At 42.8% G+C, this 20,695-nt stretch overlaps 1 long non-coding RNA gene across 1 annotated transcript; it reads left to right on the top strand.

Annotated features, from left to right (window-relative positions):
- The first annotated feature begins 1,412 nt into the window (after positions 1–1,412).
- LOC132103595 (uncharacterized) lies at positions 1,413–2,912 on the top strand. The gene is made up of 3 exons (XR_009423411.1): positions 1,413–1,581; positions 1,733–2,216; positions 2,298–2,912. It is a non-coding gene; the product is annotated as an uncharacterized LOC132103595 (long non-coding RNA).
- The last annotated feature ends 17,783 nt before the right edge of the window (positions 2,913–20,695 follow it).

The following is a 20,695-nucleotide window of genomic DNA, read 5'->3' as shown; positions in this document are numbered from 1 at the left end:
GTGTAATTGTGTGGGTGTGGTATATGCCAGTAATTTCCCTCTCATGTTGTCAGATCGTTGTGGTTGTTCCTTGGTGTGCGTCCTGTTCTCGTGTCTCGTCAGCCCAGTTCTCCGTCTGGATTTCATCAGTTCTTCGTGTCGTCTGGATTTCATCAGTTCTTCGTGTCGTCTGGATTTTGTCAGTTCCTCGTGTCGTCTGGATGTTTGACGGTTCCTGGGTTTCTATACACGCTCTTCACCGCACCTCCACCGGATCGCCATCTCGTCCCTGCTTCAACCACCACCTGATTGTTTGTCCCCGACCTGTGTCTTTATTCTGACTTTCATTTATTAAACCTTATTTACTTGCACCTTGCATCCACTTGTTATTTCATCACAGGAAGACAAGAATTCTGTTTGTTTGTCCAAGTTCGCAACAGTAACTAAGGGGGACAGGGCTTTAAAACGGGGACAAAGTTTAAATTGTGAACATGTTAGCATTATGTAATTAACTACAAAACTCTAAAATCATTTTCACTTCTTAATAAAAAAAAAAAAAAAAAAAAAAAAATCATAATGAAATTTAACTTGGTGCCAATTAATTCTCCACTAATTGTTTTTCATGAATTGGAATGTGTGCAGAGGACTGTGGGTGATAGAATTAATGTGAAAGATAACCTGATGCATCCCTTAAAATAGGTCAAATGAAGGACACAAAATGAAGACTGCCTAATAGGGATCCTTCACATTGAGACATCCTTCAGTGGAGCTTGATGACATTGCAGCCGAGATATGCAGCCCTACTAGGATGCATCCTTCTGATTGAAAAACACACCCATAAATTTCATATCACTCCTTTTAGTGCAAAAAAATCAAATAAATTGTACTAGACACCGTTGACTTGTACCGAGCCCACTTTCTAAGCAGTGCAGTGTGAGTAGCCTATACTCTAAAACACTAAAGTGTTTTAGAAACCCAGAGTATGACCCAAGATGAATCAAATATATATAAGCCAAATAATGGAGGGCATAAATGGCAGAGTAGTCCTGCTATGATTGATATTGTGCAAAAATGACGTAGTGGGGAAAGCTGCTTTTTGATCAAACCATTGTCAAGTAAAGTGTACACCAGTCACATATAGCATATATAAACATGATAAAAATAAACAGTGAATAGCTTTGTTTTCCATGCAAATTACCTATAATAACATGACTGTAACCAAAAAAATCTGTCCCCTTGTGGGCATAGGAGACATGATGAGCTGACGAATTAGTTTCCGAGTAGGAGGGGAGTGGCTTTACACACACACAAAAAATGGTTTGGGGTGGGATCATTTGTAAAAATATAAAAACTGAAGCATTGATTCATTTTAACATTCAGCGTTAACAGATCTTGAGACTTGACAAAATCTCTGTCACTTTTGAACAGGGTAAGACAATTGCATTTTGGATCATTTGATCAATAGTCTTTTGAAAATTATGATTAGAAAAGTAAAATCTAGGACCCTCAAATAACTCTCCTTTTCAAAATATTTATTGACACTTCCTTTTGTGTTTGTGTGTGACAAGGAAAAATGAGAAGGAGCAGGTTCCACATATACAAGTAAGATACATATGTGATATATAATATATTTATAGTGTATATAAATAGCATTTTTAATATGTCTGTAATTGCAAGATGACAGCAATTGTGCTGCACATATGCCATTAAAATTTGTTTTTACTTAACTTCAATATTTTTGCTTTCCCTTAAGAGTTGTGAAGGATGTGCAGTCTATGGAGGCAGTTTCTACATCTCTCAATGAGGGAATTATCTCTATCTTTAACATTTGCTAGTCCCTCAAGGAAGCACATATCAGTCCCATTACTGACACATGCTCCAATTACAACCAAATTAGGAAAAATATCACGCATGCTGAGCAGTGCTTGAAAACATCTGAGAAAATGATTCAAGGAAAACTGGAAGATCTGGATGAAAGCATGTGCCAACTTATAAGAGAGAAACAAAATGTTGAGCAACAGAAAAAAGAGAAAAATCTGGCTTTGGATAATTTATACATTAAGAAGTCGTCTGCTGTGGAATCATTGAGGCATTCCATAGGGGCTTTGGAAGAGGCTGAAAGATAGAATCAGCAAATCATGCCATAAGAGTACATCAAGACAGGATGAACACATCCAATGATGTTGCAACTACAGGAGCGATACTGTGTGCAATACCAATTTTGGGATGGATTGCTGGTAAAAAATTTCACAACTGGAAATTTGTGAATTGGAAATTGGAGACTGATGTGCATTCAAGAGGTTTCTGTTTGTCTCTAGGTCCGATCATGATAAGTGAGGGACAGCAGGGATTTGAAGAAGCTTTAAATTCCTTGAGGGCTGCTGAATGGGAAAAACAAAACTTTGAGTCTCAAGTAAGGAACTGCAATGAAAAAGTCTCTCATTATGAGGAATAATCTCTAGGACACACAATGAAATTGAGCAGACCAATGAGGCTCTAAGGAGAATTGAGTGGAAGGTTGAAGAGGTTCAAAAGAATCTAAATGACACAGAAAATGTTCAAAACATGGTGAGGAGAGCTGTGCACCTTCTGGGTGTTCTTAGTGGAAATGTCGATGTACTGGAGGAGCAAACACAACGTTTTATCAACTGGCAGCCTGTGGTGGAGGTCATGCAAGATGTGATAAAGGCAGTATTAAATATTGCTGAGAATCGGCTCCTCTATAGAGATGGTGCACCAAGCCTTATAAATACTTTGAGAGAGAATGTTACAGGACTACTGTCTTTACACAACTCATCCAGTTATTCTGAATATGACAGTTATTGCTGATAATCTCCATGTAACATAGCAAAGGTTTATAGAAGAAAAAGTTTTATTGTTGTTTTAGAAACCAAGTGATTCTGGAAATTATCTCCACAATGATGTATGACAGTGACTCTTGGAGTTGTTTATTTCACCTTCTCTGACAAAAAGAAAAAAAAAGAAAAGTAGAAGTAGAACATTTGGCATGTTCTATACAATCATACAGTACTTGTTAATTATGTTTTAAATGCACAAGATGCCTTAATCACACTAAAAATTATTAACTAAAATAAATCTTAACCATGTCACATTAATGAAATCTCGACTGCTTTCATGAATCACTGTATTACAATTATGAAATGATAAAAAATAAATTCATAAGAATCTTATAATTTTATTCATTTAATCTTAATTATTAAGACTAGATTAAAACACACAAAAACACACAATTCAGGGTTACAGTAAGGCACTTAAAATGAAAGTGAATGAGGCCAGACATAAGCAATGACAAGGCAATGCAATGACAACATAACGCCTAAACAGTTGTAGACAAATGTTAATTTTACAGCTCAAACAACACAGATTATTAGAAAATTTGATTAACTAGAAAATTGTTAACACAGTTGTTATATTGTTATATTGTTATATAATTGTTATAACAGTTTATAATATCATAAGTTTTATTATATCACAACAGGCGTGTTCTGCTTCCGCTCTACTTGAGCATCCAGTGTGACGCAGAACATGTGGTGAATCATGTTTGTCATCTTTTTTCCACCATTTATTAGTAGAGAAGAGAGGATACTACATTTGTAAACATGAATCCATCTTTGTCTGCACTTGTGTTTGTAAGAATGACAAACAAAACAATATGTGTTACTCTACACTTTACCAAACGCTGCATTTGAAAATTCAATAGCAAATAATAAAACATACTTACGGGCTCTAATCCAGAAGTGCCAGATTTTATTAGCAAAGCTGGAATTACTAAATTTTTTAAAGAACAGCCTTTCTGCACAGCCAGCCTTGTACTCTGCCAGGTTCAGGAAACTTTCCTCCGTAAAATGTGCGGCACACACTTGATTATTTGGGTTGTACTGTTCTGGGACAGTGTTGTAAATAAATGTTACCAATGACTCATAATTTTGTACACTTTCAGAAGGCCAAAAAAGTGCTTTTGCTTTCGCATAGAAACACAAAGTGTCTCCACAACATGGTGGCAACAACACTACTGCGAAACCTGAAACCAAGCCTTCTTTCTTTGCTTATCTTTTTGGGTGGTATTATGCAAATATTTCCACATAGTGAAGTAGATATGTGAGGGAGAATTCAATCGAGTCGTTTTTGGCTGGTCTAGATCAGCCTTCCCTTTTACATAGAAAAATTCCTTTTGTGGGAGACTTTGTAACTTTGCAGATCTTGTACATGCACAAACAAAACACATTGAAGTTTGGTGACATAATTATTCCTTCAGAAAATCAACAGGGTTTATAGATACAGGATTGACTTTCTGAATATGAATCTTAGAATCAAGTATAGACACACTATAAACTGACTGTATTTATCATCAGACTCACTTGAATATTGAAATCTGTCACTTCCTTTTCTTGGCACATCAGTTTCTGTCTTGTAACTTCCACCTTTGCCATGTTACAGAGAATTACCTTTTCCACTGCCTTACCAAGCGTTTCTTCCATGCCATTGTTGATACTGTTATGGCCTTTGCTTTTATTTCCTAGACTCATGCTTTTGGATTATTGTTTGGATTTGTTTCCCATTGGACATGCCTGTGTTTCAAAACAAAGCTTGTAACCTGACTATGATTTTTTATTACAGTTTGGTTTATATGCTCAGTTCCTTTAATAGAGACCAGCAAATGGAGTCCTCTCGGCCTACCTCTTCCTTACAGTTTAAAGGGATAGTACACCCAAAAATGAAAATTCTGTCATCATCTACTTACCCTCATGTCGTTCCAAACCTGTATGAGTTTCTTTCTTATGTTGAACATAAAAGAAGATATTTCAAAAATCAAACAGTTGGTGGTTGCCATTGACTTCCGTAGTAGGAAAAAAAATACTATGGAAGTCAGTGGCAACCGCCAACTGTTTGTATGTCAGCAACATTATTCAGGTATGCTGTGGCGTTTAAACCACAGACCATTTTCATTATGTCCATTTAGTTTAAGCCTCAGCACACAACAGTCTACTAAAACAACACAGTTAAATCACAGTACTTAATAAAATTACGAAATATCTGTAACACTTTACAATAACAGTACATTGATAATAATGTACTAATACTGAAATTAATATTATATTAGTATGAACTAATAATAAATTAAAGCATGTACTAATCAAGAGCTTACCTTAACTTGTCCTGGTTCTGTGCTATACAAGCGCACGACAAAGGAATAATCGGAAAAGTACATGGTTACTAACGTAACCTCGGTTCCTTGAGATACGGGAACAAGTACTGCGTCTGCTAAGACACTTTGGGAAACGTACTCGATTACTAACATAACCTCAGTTCAGTGTATTAAAAGTGGAGCTGCACGAGCCTATGGCGACACTTTATAGTTGTCACACACCTGGACTTATTTTGTGTGTTTTTTCCCCTGTGACCCAGTTTCTGTCTTCCGTGTGTGGTTTTGATTAGTTCCCAGGTGTGTCTAGTCATTTCCCCATGTGTTCCATGTCCCTGTTAATTTAGTCATGCCATCCACCTGTGTTTCCCCAATTATCCCTTCTATAAAAGCCTTGTCCTTTCAGTTCTGTTTGGTCGGGTCTACTCGTCTAAATGTCAACTTGTCTACTTGTCACCTGTTACTTGCCACTTGCCACTTGCCTCTTGCCACCTGTTATTTACGACTTACCTTGTTTATGTTTTATTTAATAAATCCTTGTTTCGTTTATCCCTCGGCTCCGTGTTCCCTCCAGCAGCATAAGCCGTGACAGAAGACCCGACCTGAAAAAGTTAAAAACTGCGTGTTTTCCCTCCGTTTTGTTTTCCGTTTTTTTTCACAGTCTTTTTTCTTTCCGTAGTGTTTCATGGATCCCCTCTATCGCCCCGAATACCTCCTCCTCCTGCTGGAGCAGGAGGGACTGTCTCTCGAGGACCATACCAGACGGTTTCTCTGGATAGCTAATGCCACCAGCTACCCGGACCACGCGCTCTGCACCTTTTATCACGCCAGCCTGAACTCCAGGTGCAGAGCGTTGTCGCCCGAAGATGGTCCTCGGGAGGATTTCGCCGGAATCTGGTGAGAAATGGGTCACCTCTCACGGTTGGCCCAATGGAGGATCTCGCCAGGTCCACTCTGGACCCAGAGCCCAGCCTACAATCTCCCCACGGTACGAGGCATAAGCCCGAGCCCACCGATGACGGAGAGCCAGAGAGCAACCCGTCAGACCAGGTGCGAGAGCCGGCGACACTGCCCACCACGAGGGAGCAGAATGTGGAGCGCCAAATGGGTCAAAATGAGGGGGTTTCCGATTCACCTATGCCAGATCCTCTGTTAAGCCCAGGAAGGACTCCTGATCTTCCGTTAAGCCCAGGACGGGCTCCTGATCCTCCTGTAAGCCCAGGACGGGCTCCTGATCCTCTGTTAAGCCCAGGAAGGGCTCCTGATCTTCCGTTAAGCCCAGGACGGGCTCCTGATCCTCCTGTAAGCCCAGGACGGGCTCCTGATCCTCCTGTAAGCCCAGGACGGGCTCCTGATCCTCTGTTAAGCCCAGGAAGGGCTCCTGATTCCCCGTTAAGCCCAGGACGGGCTCCTGATCCTCCTGTAAGCCCAGGACGGGCTCCTGATCCTCTGTTAAGCCCAGGAAGGGCTCCTGATTCCCCGTTAAGCCCAGGACGGGCTCCTGATCCTCCTGTAAGCCCAGGACGGGCTCCTGATCCTCTGTTAAGCCCAGGAAGGGCTCCTGATTCCCCGTTAAGCCCAGGACGGGCTCCTGTTCCCCCGTTAAGGACGGGCTCCTGATCCTCCTGTAAGCCCAGGACGGGCTCCTGATCCTCTGTTAAGCCCAGGAAGGGCTCCTGATTCCCCGTTAAGCCCAGGACGGGCTCCTGTTCCCCCGTTAAGCCCAGGACGGGCTCCTGATCCTCCTTTAAGCCCAGGACGGGCTCCTGAACCCCCGTTAAGCCCAGGACGGGCTCCTGAACCCCCGTTAAGCCCAGGAAGGGCTCCTGATCTTCCGTTAAGCCCAGGACGGGCTCCTGATCCCCCGTTAAGCCGAGGACGAGCTCCTGAACCCCCGTTAAGCCCAGGACGGGCTCCTGAACCCCCGTTAAGCCCAGGACGGGCTCCTGATCCTCCGTTAAGCCCAGGACGGGCTCCTGATCCTCCGTTAAGCCCAGGAAGGGCTCCAGCCCCAGAGTTTACTCCAATGCCTGCTCCTCCAAAATTGCCACCCTCCCACCCACTCCTGCCTCCTCCTCCGCTGTCGTCTGGCTGCCCCTCTGCTCGCCCTCAGCCTACCATCATTGTGGTGCGAGCTCAGCGGGACCGCCATCCTATGCCTCGGGACTCCACTCCTCCGGCTTCGCCTCATCCCTCCGTCCCTCCGGCTCCGTCAGGCTCCTTCATCCCCTCGGCTACACCTCAGTCCTCGGTCACTCTGGCCTCACCGCGGCCTTCCGGATCCACATCGCCGCGTCAGTCACCAGAGCCATCTGTTCCGCCTAGGACCTCCGGCTCCTCCCCGTCACCCTGGCTCTTCGGCTCTCCGTCTCCGCCTCGGGCTCCTCCTCCACTTGCTCCGTTGCCGTGGGTCGAGTCCCTGGAGTCAGTGACCATTCCTCCTCCATGGCTCCTTCCACCGTCGGCCCCACCTTGGGCCGTTATGGCTGTGGCCTGGGTCCTGCTGGGTACCTCCTGCTTCACATCCTTCCTGTCTCCTCCCTGGCTCCTCCCTCCGTCATCTCCTCCCTGGCTTCTTCCTCTGTGGTCCCTGTCTGCTGGCCCCCTCCTGGGAGGCTGTCCTCCACCGGAACCTCCTCCCAAGTTCCCACCCACGCCTCCCTTTGTTGTTTCTACGGTGCGAGGACGCACCTACCGGGAGGGGGGAGTACTGTCACACACCTGGACTTATTTTGTGTGTTTTTTCCCCTGTGACCCAGTTTCTGTCTTCCGTGTGTGGTTTTGATTAGTTCCCAGGTGTGTCTAGTCATTTCCCCATGTGTTCCATGTCCCTGTTAATTTAGTCATGCCATCCACCTGTGTTTCCCCAATTATCCCTTCTATAAAAGCCTTGTCCTTTCAGTTCTGTTTGGTCGGGTCTACTCGTCTAAATGTCAACTTGTCTACTTGTCACCTGTTACTTGCCACTTGCCTCTTGCCACCTGTTATTTACGACTTACCTTGTTTATGTTTTATTTAATAAATCCTTGTTTCGTTTATCCCTCGGCTCCGTGTTCCCTCCAGCAGCATAAGCCGTGACAATAGTGCACTATATCGGGTGTCCACGATTTTGTAGTGCTGTCCGAATTCTGAGTGAACGACATCATTCCCTACATTCGTCCACTACTTTTTGCCCACAATTCATTTCTGATTTTGAGTGTAAAACTGATGTACACTTGCTGAAGTACTATTTCCCACAATCCAATGCGGATTAGCATCGAGCTGGAAGCGAGAGTGGGAGCGAGTGAGTTTGAATGAGATATGACGTTTACATCTTTATTTCTGCTTTAACGTTTTTTACATACATTATATTAAAATAATGTGGCATCATTGTTAACTTACAAAAATGATGATAATTTGGTGGATAATTAAAAAATGTTCATTAATCACAGTAGTGTATGCATTCTGATGTAAATTAACAGTCGCCTGAGGGCGCGCTACAACCAACTTATCTGAGCTCAAAATGCTGCTTGAGCAAGTGTCAAGTTGCTAAAAATAATGAATACATAATTATGAAAATGTGTTTCTGTTTATTTTTGATCTCAGTATTTTAATAGCATTTAATGATTATAAACATAAAAGCGTTGCAATTTTTTAAAACTATATACCATCGATGATGAAACCACAGCTAATGCGGAGGCATGTATAATTGCAATATAAAGTAATTTTGAGTATTTTATTTTAGTGAGTTTTTAATTTACTGAGTATATTATTGCTATTAATATTATTTTCTTAAATTAGGTACATATAATATAAAAGTATATATGGCAATGCTTATTCAACAGCTCCAAGTGTCACGCGCAGTGGATATGTCAGTGTCCGAATCCGTTCACTTATTTGTTCACTCCTTCCTGATATAGTGAACTCAACTGCCATACACTATATAGGGATTAGTGAACAAGTGAACGATTTCAGACACAGCACCTCTGAAGCAAGTGGGGGCCAAGAGCATACAGAGAAGGCAAAACACCTGATTTAGACCTGGTTTTGCTAGAGTAAGTCCATTTAAGCAGAAAGGACCTGAGCCTGTAAAGCCAGGACATCCAGATTATAAAATTGAGTAAATGTGGACTCTGAGGCCCAGCCGGCCACCGCACAAATTTCTGAAATTGTAACACCGCTAGAAAAAGCCCAGGAAGAGGCAATGCCTCTTATTGAGTGGACTTTTAATGTATTTTCTCAATGCCCTGATGGGGCAGAGTAGATTTAGCTATTGGTCCTGCTCCAAAGGAGGAAACGCTAAAAGAGCTATCACCTGTTCTCTGAACGGAGACAAGGACTAGGTATTGGATGATCTTGGAGTCATGGGGCCTGAATTTGAGGCAGGCAGGGCTCATGGTATCTTCTTCATATTTGAAATGAGGCATGTGTCTTTCAGCCCATTACTTTTCTGGATTGCTCCAGGATTGATTTCATATATTTTTATATTAAAAAAAAAATCAGTGTGGTACAATTGTTTTTTTTTCAATGCACTTCAGTGTCTATAACTTTGTAACTTTTTGAGTAAAGCCCAAAGTTTCTTCTTTCCAAAGACTGAGGATTACACACACACCGGGATTCAAGGGATCATCACGGGACCGAGCACCACCATCTGTTGTCCACTGAAGTCCCTGCGTCACCATTCCATCAGCCTTGTGTCCGCCCGCCTGTGTTTCCTGTGATCCTTCGGATATATCTGACTCTTGTGCTGTTTGTCAATAAATACGCCTTGCGATTACATCCTGTCTCTGTCATACGTAACAGAACGATCTGACCATTATGGATGTAGCAGGCGCTTCCACGTGGGACGAGTTTGCGGCTCGAAGCATCGCTAGAATGGACACCCAGGAGGAGAACATCTCATTCACAGGGAGGGCGGTCCAAGCGCTTGTGACGCAGGTGTCCGAGCTCACCCAGCAGATACAACAGCTGCGATTCTCCACTGCGCCCCACACACCGCCGACTCCACCCCCTCTTCCAGAGCCGCAGCCGCGGCGAGAACCGAGACTGCCGACACCAGAAGGTTATTCAGGTGAACCAGAGTTTTGCAGAGCCTTTCTGACCCGATGTTCTATGCACTTTGCATTACAGCCTCAGACGTTCAACCAAGAGCGATCCAAGGTAGCGTTTGTGCTGACGCTACTTTCCGGCAGGGCGGCTCTCTGGGGAACGGTGTGGGAGAATCAAGACCCATGCTGCGCCTCGTTCCAGGCCCTCTCTGAAGAGATGAGGAGGGTTTTCGATCGGGCGGTGGCGGGTACTCGCCGATCTTCGCCAAGGTCACGGTTCAGTGTCAGAGTATTCCATCCAGTTCCGCACCCTGGCTGCAGAGTGCCGATGGAACGAGGAGGCGTAGTGGGACAGATTCCTGCATGGGTTGGCTGACCGTATTCAGGGGGAAATTTATATGCTGGACCTTCCCACTAGCCTCAATGGACTTATCGAATTAGCACTTTGGGTAGAGCTCGGCTTTCCCGGGAGGAGAAGGAACGGTGGAGATCCCTAGGACTGTGCCTTTACTGCAGGAGGGCAGGCCACTTCATCCACTCACGCCCGTTAAAAGATCAAGCCCGGTAGTAACTATGAGGCTACTATCGGGTGGGATCTCCACCGAGAAGACCTCATCCTCACCATCATCATCTACTCTCCTTCCGGTAAGACTAAGGTGGGCAATCAACACTCATGACACCCAGGCCTTATTGGATTCAGGGGCAGAAGGTAATTTTATGGATTTAGAACTGGCTCACCACCTCCACATTCCTACCACCCCCCTCACGTACAAGATTTCTGTCAATGCTCTCAATGGACAACAGCTTCCCAACATTACACATGCTACTGAACCCATCACTCTCATCACGTCTGGCAACCACACTGAGACAATAACATTCCTCCTCATGAACTCACCTCAGGCACCCATCGTACTTGGTCATCCTTGGTTCACACAACACAATCCCAGAGTCAATTGGAGGCACAATTCTATCTCTATGTGGAGTAATAAGTGTCATGAGTCATGTCTAGTGTCTGTGTGTTCGTCTGTACCTGTGTCTGTTTTCCAGGAGGAGGCGGTGAATTTATCTAACGTGCCCGAAGAGTACCAGGACCTGAGAGAAGTGTTCAGTAAGTCTCGTGCTGCTTCTCTTCCTCCACATCGTCCCTATGACTGTGCCATAGACTTAGTACCAGGTGGGTCTCCGCCTAAGGGCAAGTTATATTCACTTTCTGTTCCAGAGAGGGAGGCTATGGAGAAATATATTTCTGATTCTCTAACATCCAAATTCATTAGACCTTCCTCATCTCCAGCGGGGGCGGGGTTCTTTTTTGTGGGGAAGAAGGATGGGTCTCTGCGACCATGCATTGGTTATCGAGGGTAGAACAACATCACGGTAAAGAATACTTATCCTTTGCCGTTGATGTCTTCAGCTTTCGAACGATTGCAGGGAGCATCCATCTTCACAAAATTGGATTTACGTAACGCTTATCATTTGGTTCGCATAAGGAAGGGAGATGAATGGAAGACCGCATTTAATACCCCCAGAGGGCACTTTGGATAGTTGGTTATGCCCTTCGGGCTATCCAACTCGCCCGCGGTCTTCCAAGCACTCGTCAATGACGTGCTGAGAGATATGGTTGATCAATTCATATATGTTTACCTGTATGACATATTGATATTTTCCTCTTCTCTCCAGGAATACGTTCAGCACTACAGACGAGTGCTTCAGAGGTTGCTAGAGAATGGGCTTTTTGTCAAGGCGGAGAAACGCGTTTTTCATGCACAGTCCGTCCCCTTTTTAGGGTACATCGTCTCGTCTGAGGGAGTGCGTATGGATCCTGACAAGGTTAAGGCTGTGATAGATTGGCCAAGTCCAGATTCCCGTAAGGCCCCACAGAGGTTTCTGGGATTCGCCAATTTTTATCGATGTTTTATTCTTAACTTCAGCCAACTAGTCGCTCCTCTGACCGCTTTGACCTCCCCCAGAACGACGTTCAGGTGGTCCGATACAGCGGAGGCTGTATTTGCCAAACTTAAGAGCCGCTTCGTTTCGGCTCCCATCCTCGTTGCCCCTGATCCATCACGTCAGTTCGTGGTGGAGGTCGACGCGTCAGAGGTGGGGGTAAGAGCAGTACTTTCCCAACGTTCTGCCACAGACGATAAGATTCACCCTTGCACGTTTTTTTCTCATCATTTATCACCTGCCGAACGTAATTATGACATTGGTAACAGAGAGTTGTTGGCAGTCAAGTTAGCACTGGAGGAATGGCGGCACTGGTTAGAAGGGTCAGGGGTACCTTTTATCGTTTGGACCGATCACAAGAACCTAGAATACATTAGAACTGCTAAAAGACTCAACTCTAGGCAGGCTCGGTGGGCACTTTTTTTTCGGTCATTTTGACTTTTCTCTTTCGTACCGCCCGGGTTCCAAGAACATCAAACCCGATTCTTTATCTCGTATTTTTGACCATTTCTAAACGTCCGTCCACTCCCGAGTGTATTTTACCCGAGACATTAGTGGTCTCCACTCTCAGATGGGAGGTCGAATCGAAGGTCATGAAGGCCTTAGAAGGGGTAACGCCTCCGCCCGATTGCCCACCGAACCAGTTATTTGTGCCTGAGGAGTATCGGTCTGAAGTCATTCAGTGGGGTCATTGCTCCAGTATAGGTTGTCATCCAGGAGTTAATCGTACCAGTTTTTTGGTTAAGCAACGATTCTGGTGGCCGTTAATGGCTCGTGATATCCGTAGTTTTGTTTTGGCTTGCTCGGTTTGTGCCACTGGTAAGACGTCCAACCGACCCCCTGATGGGTTACTACAACCGCTGTCAGTCCCTTCGAGACCCTGGTCCCACATCGCGCTAGATTTTTTTACCGCCCTCCCGCCCTCCCAGGGCAAGACTGTCATTTTGACGGTCGTGGACCGATTCTCGAAGGCGGCTCATTTTATCACCTTGCCCAAATTACCTTCAGCCAAGGAGACAGTGGTTGTTGTCATAGATCACGTCTTTCATTTACATGGCCTCCCGATGGACGTGGTCTCCGACAGGGGTCCCCAATTTGTGTCCAAATTTTGGCAAGAGTTTTGTAGATTATTCCTGTGGTCTTGTCCTGGTGCTCCTCTGAGACAAGGTCTTTACAGGGGATCTGTATCTGGGGCTCTAGTTGTCCTGGTCTCCGCTGTCTTTCAGGGATGTAGAGGTCCTTTCTAGGTGCTGATCCACCATCTGGTCTGGATACGTACTGGATCCGGGTGACTGCAGTGACCCTCTGATCTGGACACAGACTGGATCTGGTGGCCACGGTGACCTCGGAACAAGAGAGAAACAGACAAATATTAGCGTAGATGCCATTCTTCTAATGATGTAGCAAGTACATAGGTTGTTATGGGAAGTGTTTCCGGTTCCGGTTTACCTAATTAATGCAGCCTAAAAATCCTTTAACGGATTTGGATAATAAAAGCATATTAGTATGTTATGTGTATGCCAGGTTAAAGAGATGGGTCTTTAATCTAGATTTAAACTGCAAGAGTGTGTCTGCCTCCCGAACAATGTTAGGTAGGTTATTCCAGAGTTTGGGCGCCAAATAGGAAAAGGATCTGCCGCCTGCAGTTGATTTTGATATTCTAGGTATTATCAAATTGCCTGAGTTTTGAGAACGTAGCGGACGTAGAGGATTATAATGTAAAAGGAGCTCATTCAAATACTGAGGTGCTAAACCATTCAGGGCTTTATAAGTAATAAGCAATATTTTAAAATCTATGCGATGCTTGATAGGGAGCCAGTGCAGTGTTGACAGGACCGGGCTAATATGGTCATACTTCCTGGTTCTAGTAAGAACTCTTGCTGCTGCATTTTGGACTAGCTGTAGTTTGTTTACTAAGCGTGCAGAACAACCACCCAATAAAGCATTACAATAATCTAACCTTGAGGTCATAAATGCATGGATTAACATTTCTGCATTTGACATTGACAGCATAGGCCGTAATTCAGATATATTTTTGAGATGGAAAAATGCAGTTTTACAAATGCTAGAAACGTGGCTTTCTAAGGAAAGATTGCGATCAAGTAGCACACCTAGGTTCCTAACTGATGACGAAGAATTGACAGAGCAACCATCAAGTCTTAGACAGTGTTCTAGGTTATTACAAGCAGAGTTTTTAGGTCCTATAATTAACACCTCTGTTTTTTAGAATTTAGCAGTAAGAAATTACTCGTCATCCAGTTTTTTATATCGACTATGCAATCCATTAGTTTTTCAAATTGGTGTGTTTCACCGGGCTGCGAAGAAATATAGAGCTGAGTATCATCAGCATAACAGTGAAAGCTAACACCATGTTTCCTGATGATATCTCCCAAGGGTAACATATAAAGCGTGAAGAGTAGCGGCCCTAGTACTGAGCCTTGAGGTACTCCATACTGCACTTGTGATCGATAGGATACATCTTCATTCACTGCTACGAACTGATGGCGGTCATATAAGTACGATTTAAACCATGCTAATGCACTTCCACTGATGCCAACAAAGTATTCAAGTCTATGCAAAAGAATGTTGTGGTCAATTGTGTCAAACGCAGCACTAAGATCCAATAAAACTAATAGAGAGATACACCCACGATTAGATGATAAGAGCAGATCATTTGTAACTCTAAGAAGAGCAGTCTCAGTACTATGATACGGTCTAAATCCTGACTGGAAATCCTCACATATACCATTTTTCTCTAAGAAGTAATATAATTGTGTGGATACCACCTTTTCTGGTATCTTGGACAGAAAAGGGAGATTCGAGATTGGTCTATAATTAACTAGTTCTTTGGGGTCAAGTTGTGTTTTTTTGATGAGAGGCTTAATAACAGCCAGTTTGAAGGTTTTGGGGACATGTCCTAATGACAATGAGGAATTAATAATAGTCAGAAGAGGATCTATGACTTCTGGAAGCACCTCTTTCAGGAGCTTAGATGGTATAGGGTCTAACATACATGTTGTTGGTTTAGATGATTTAACAAGTTTATACAATTCTTCCTCTCCTATGGTAGAGAATGAGTGGAACTGTTCCTCAGGGGGTCTATAGTGCACTGTCTGATGTGATACTGTAGCTGACGGCTGAATGGTTGCAATTTTATCTCTAATAGTATCGATTTTAGAAGTAAAGTAGTTCATAAACTCATTACTGCTGTGGTGTTGGGAAATGTCAACGCTTGTTGAGGCTTTATTTTTCGTTAATTTAGCCACTGTATTGAATAAATACCTGGGGTTATGTTTGTTTTCTTCTAAAAGAGAAGAAAAGTAATCGGATCTAGCAGTTTTTAATGCTTTTCTGTAGGATATGTTACTTTCCCGCCAAGCAATACGAAATACCTCTAGTTTTGTTTTCCTCCAGCTGCGCTCCATTTTTCGGGCTGCTCTCTTTAGGGTGCGAGTATGCTCATTATACCATGGTGTCAAACTGTTTTCCTTAACCTTCCTTAAGCGTAAAGGAGCAACTTTATTTAAAGTGCTAGAAAAGAGAGAGTCCATAGTTTCTGTTACATCATCAAGTTGTTCTGAGGTTTTGGATATGCTAAGGAATTTGGATACATCAGGAAGATAACTTAAAAAGCAGTCTTTTGTGTTAGAAGTGATGGTTCTTCCATACTTGTAACAAGAAGTAGAATTTACAATTTTGGCTATATGAATTTTGCAAAGAACTAAATAATGATCTGAGATATCATCACTTGGCTGAATAATTTCAACACCATCAACATCAATTCCATGTGACAGTATTAAATCTAGAGTATGATTTCGACAATGAGTAGGTCCTGAAACGTGTTGTCTAACACCAATAGAGTTCAGAATGTCTATAAATGCTGATCCCAATGCATCGTTTTCATTATCAACATGGATATTAAAATGACCAACTATTAAAACTTTATCTGCAGCCAGAACTAACTCGGATGTAAAATCACCAAACTCTTTAATAAAGTCTGTATGGTGCCCTGGTGGTCTGTATACAGTAGCCAGTACAAACATAACAGGGGATTTATCATTAACATTTGTTTCTTTGGATAATGTTATATGAAGTACCATTACTTCAAACGAGTTATACTTGTAGCCTGTCCTCTGAGAAATCCTGAAAACGTTGTTATAAATTGAAGCAACACCTCCACCTTTGCCTTTTAGACGTGGCTCATGTTTATAACAGTAATCTTGGGGGGTGGACTCATTTAAAATAATGTAATCATCAGGTTTTAGCCAGGTTTCTGTCAAACAGAGTACATCTATATTATGATCAGTGATCATATTATTTACAAAAAGTGTTTTCGTAGAAAGGGATCTGATATTCAATAAGCCAAGCTTTATCATTTGTTTATCCATATTGCTTCTGTTTTTTATTTGTTGAACCAATTAAATTGTTAATCTTAACTTGGTTTGGACGTTTTTTTGTATTTTCTAGTTCGGGGAACAGACACAGTCTCTATAGTGTGATATCTAGGTGAAAGAGTCTCTATGTGCTGAGAAGTAACTGACCTCTGTGACGGGAGGCAGCTAGCCGACGGTCGGTTTAGCCAGTCTGTCTGCTTCCTGACCTGGGCCCCAGTTAGTCATGTATAAACACTAAGACTATTTGCCATATTTCTAGAGAGAAGAGTGGCGCCACCCCAGGAGGGATGAAGACCATCTCTTTTAAACAGGTCAGGTCTGCCCCAAAAGCTCGTCCAATTGTCTATGAAACCTATGTTATTCTGTGGGCACCACTTAGACATCCAGCCATTGAGTGATGACAATCTGCTATGCATCTCATCACCACGGTAAGCAGGGAGGGGACCAGAGCATATTACAGTGTCTGACATCGTGCTTGCAAGTTCACACACCTCTTTAATGTTATTTTTAGTGATCTCCGACTGGCGAAGTCGAACATCATTAGCGCCGGCATGAATAACAATCTTACTGTATTTACGTTTAGCATTAGCCAGCACTTTTAAATTTGCCAAGATGTCAGGTGCTCTGGCTCCCGGTAAACATTTGACTATGGTGGCTGGTGTCTCTATATTCACGTTCCGTACAATAGAATCACCAATAACTAGAGCACTTTCATCAGGTTTCTCAGTGGGTGCATCACTGAGTGGGGAGAACCTGTTTAATGTTTTGATCGGAACAGAAGAGCGGTGTTTTGACCCACGACTACGCTGCCTCACCGTCACCCAGTTGCCCTGCTGCTGGGGCTCTGTTTCCGGAACCGAACAATGTACAGGAATCCCTGAGCTAGACGCATCCAAAGCCGTATCTAGAGCCCTAACATTTTTACTGTCCTCAATTAAAGTTTGGATGCGTGTCTCTAATTCTGAAATCTTCTCTGTCAGCCTAACTATTTCCCTGCATTTATCACATGTGAATCCCTCATCAGCGACAGAGATAGATAAACTGTACACGTGGCAAGAGGTGCAAGAAACAATGATAGGAGAAGCCATTACTCACCGTGCTTGATGAAAATTCTTACTGCGGTTGTTTGATGAACTTGTGAAAAACACTTTAAAAAACAGAGAGTGATAGTAAGATAAAGATTCTAGAGAAAAAAAATAAAATAAAAACAGCTACACGGAGCTACAATTTGCTACAGAAGGCCAACAGGAAGTAGAGAAAACACTGTCTAACAGCGACACCCGCAGGCAGGAGGGATCTCTCTCGCATGACACAGACAGAGACTTTCTCCCAGACCTAAGAGGTCCCAGTTGAGTCATTAATGATCCATCGATGGATCATTAATGATCCATCGGAGATTATTATCATTAATGATCCATCGGAGTACGCCCACAACTCGTTACCAGTGTCAGCTACGGGCCTTACTCCGTTTGAGTGTAGTTTAGGTTACCAGCCACCAGTTTTTGCCAGTACGGAATCCGAAGTCGCGGTCCCCTCCGCTCACGCCTTTGTCCAGAGGTGTCACCACACTTGGACTAGAGCCCATGAGACTCTTCTCCAAGTGGGGGCGTGCACCAAGGCCAAGGCCGATCACCACCGGTCAAAGCCTCCCGTATACGTCGTTGGTCAAAAAGTGTGGCTTTCTACCAAGAACATTCCTCTCCGCTCCGTCTCTAATAAGTTTGCTCCCAAATTTATTGGCCCGTTTCCTGTCACCAAGATCATTAGTCCGGTGACAGTCCGCCTCAAACTTCCTCCTACGTACAGGAGAATTCACTCTGCCTTCCATGTATCAAAGATCAAACCCGTGTTTTGGGCACCTATTAATCCGCCTGTCCCGGTTCCTCCCCCGCCGCGTCTCGTAGATGGGGAACCTACTTATTTGGTTAGTCGTATTCTGGACTCGAGAAGGAGGGGACGCGGATTTCAGTACCTGGTGGACTGGGAGGGTTACGGTCCGGAGGAGAGAAGTTGGGTTCCTGCTAGAGACATTCTGGATCACTCTCTGATTGATGATTACAATCGTCAGGTAAGTCCGCCAGGGAACTTATTGGATTACCGAGCACCGTCACGAGGATTACACACACACCGGGATTCAAGGGATCATCACGGGACCGAGCACCACCATCTGTTGTCCACCGAAGTCCCTGTGTCACCATTCCATCAGCCTTGTGTCCGCCCGCCTGTGTTTCCTGTGATCCTATATCCTATATCCTTCGGATATATCTGACTTTTGTGCTGTTTTTCAATAAATACGCCTTGCGATTACATCCTGTCTCTGTCATACGTAACATAATGAGTCTGACACATGTAGTCAAGATGGTTGTCATTCACACATGAATTCATATGACTCATGTCATAGTTAAGGTTAGTTTTTTATTATACCTTAACTCATTAAAAAAAACCCTACTAATTCTGATACACTGCTAGAAGTGCATTAAACACTTAGTGACAGGGAATGAGAATTTATACTAGTGCAAAACATGACAAAAACTATTAAACATCTGTGACTAATCAAATACTTGACAAAGAAGTAAAGGTGCACTCCATGACACAGAACTTGATACTAGTGAGCGTGTCTGCTAGTTTGGAGTAGGTCTACTATATGCAAAATGTGTACAGATTTAGAGAGGGCATAAGTCCTTAAAAAGGCAATCAGGAGAGGGCAAGTCCTAAAAAATATTATGACCATTCAACTAATAACATTCAAAATAAATATATAGATTAGTAATTGCTAAGCCAGGTTGACAGCAGTAGTTACAGTCACACAACTTTGCAAAGCTACTTTTGTGATGATTTCAGGAAACATAAAATTGCTGAAATACTGTATCTTGGCAACATAGAAACTTGTGACCATAGTCAGCTAATGCTCCTAGGAAATGCAACCCTGAACTGTGAATTTTAAGAGAGTAGTGAAACCTATACATGTTTTCAAATGATGAACATGTTTTCCATATGACATGGTGGAAATATTCCCTTCAAGTTTCACTGAAACACCCTGATCTTTCACTGAAATGTCAGCTCTTTGAGATGTACCTCTCAACTGATATACAGTAGTTAATTAAAAGTCATTTTTTTCTTTATGTCAAGTCATGTTATCTTGACATAAAGAGACTAATGTAAAAAGAAAAAGTGTTTAAAATCTGTATGTCAATCAAAATTGTATATGTTATAGAGGAATTAATCAAAATACAATTTTATTATTAGTTACTATGTATAAATGGGCTCTCGGTCTTGGACATACTGAAACCTGATCCGGATCCTGACTCATGTTACCCACAATTATTTTTATTTAAATTCAATAACAGATAATTTGTTTGTGTAGTTGATTACGGACAACTTGAATAGTTGCTTAAAAGTTGCTTAGTAAAGATAAAATACCCAGAAGTTTCTCCTATTAGCTAAAATGTTTCCACACTTCTGTTTATTTATAAAGAAAGATCCATAATATATTAATTGCATATAAAATTCTTAGGAGAAAGTATATTCTATTTATGTTTTTGAATACTTACCCTACCCCTACCTTTAACCTAATTACTTCTCTATGACATCAAACACATACAGTAAAAGGTAATAACATGTACAGTACAGACCAGAAGTTTGGACACACCTTCTCATTCAAAGAGTTTTCTTTATTTTCATGACTATGAGAATTGTAGATTCACACTGAAGGCATCAAAACTATGAATTAACACATGTGGAATTATATATGGAATTATATACATAACAAAAAAGTGTGAAACAACTGAAAATATGTCATATTCTATGTTCTTCAAAGTAGCCACCTTTTGCATTGATTACTGCTTTGCACACTCTTGGCATTTTCTTGATGAGCTTCAAGAGGTAGTCACCTGAATTGGTCTTCCAACAGTCTTGAAGGAGTTCCCAGAGAGATGCTTAGCACTTGTTGGCCCTTTTGCCTTCTGTCTGTGGTCCAGCTCACCCCTAAACCATCTCGATTGGGTTCAGGTCCGGTGACTGTGGAGGCCAGGTCATCTGGCGCAGCACCCATCACTCTCCTTCTTGGTCAAATAGCACTTGATGCCTTCAGTGTGACTCTACAATTTTCATAGTCATGAAAATAAAGAAGACTCTTTGAATGAGAAGGTGTGTCCAAACTTTTGGTCTGTACTGTACAATAAAAGTAC

This window comes from Carassius carassius, chromosome 24 (assembly GCF_963082965.1).
Source record: "Carassius carassius chromosome 24, fCarCar2.1, whole genome shotgun sequence".
NCBI classification, from domain to species: Eukaryota; Metazoa; Chordata; class Actinopteri; order Cypriniformes; family Cyprinidae; genus Carassius; species Carassius carassius.
This window is presented reverse-complemented; position numbering and strand designations above follow the sequence as displayed.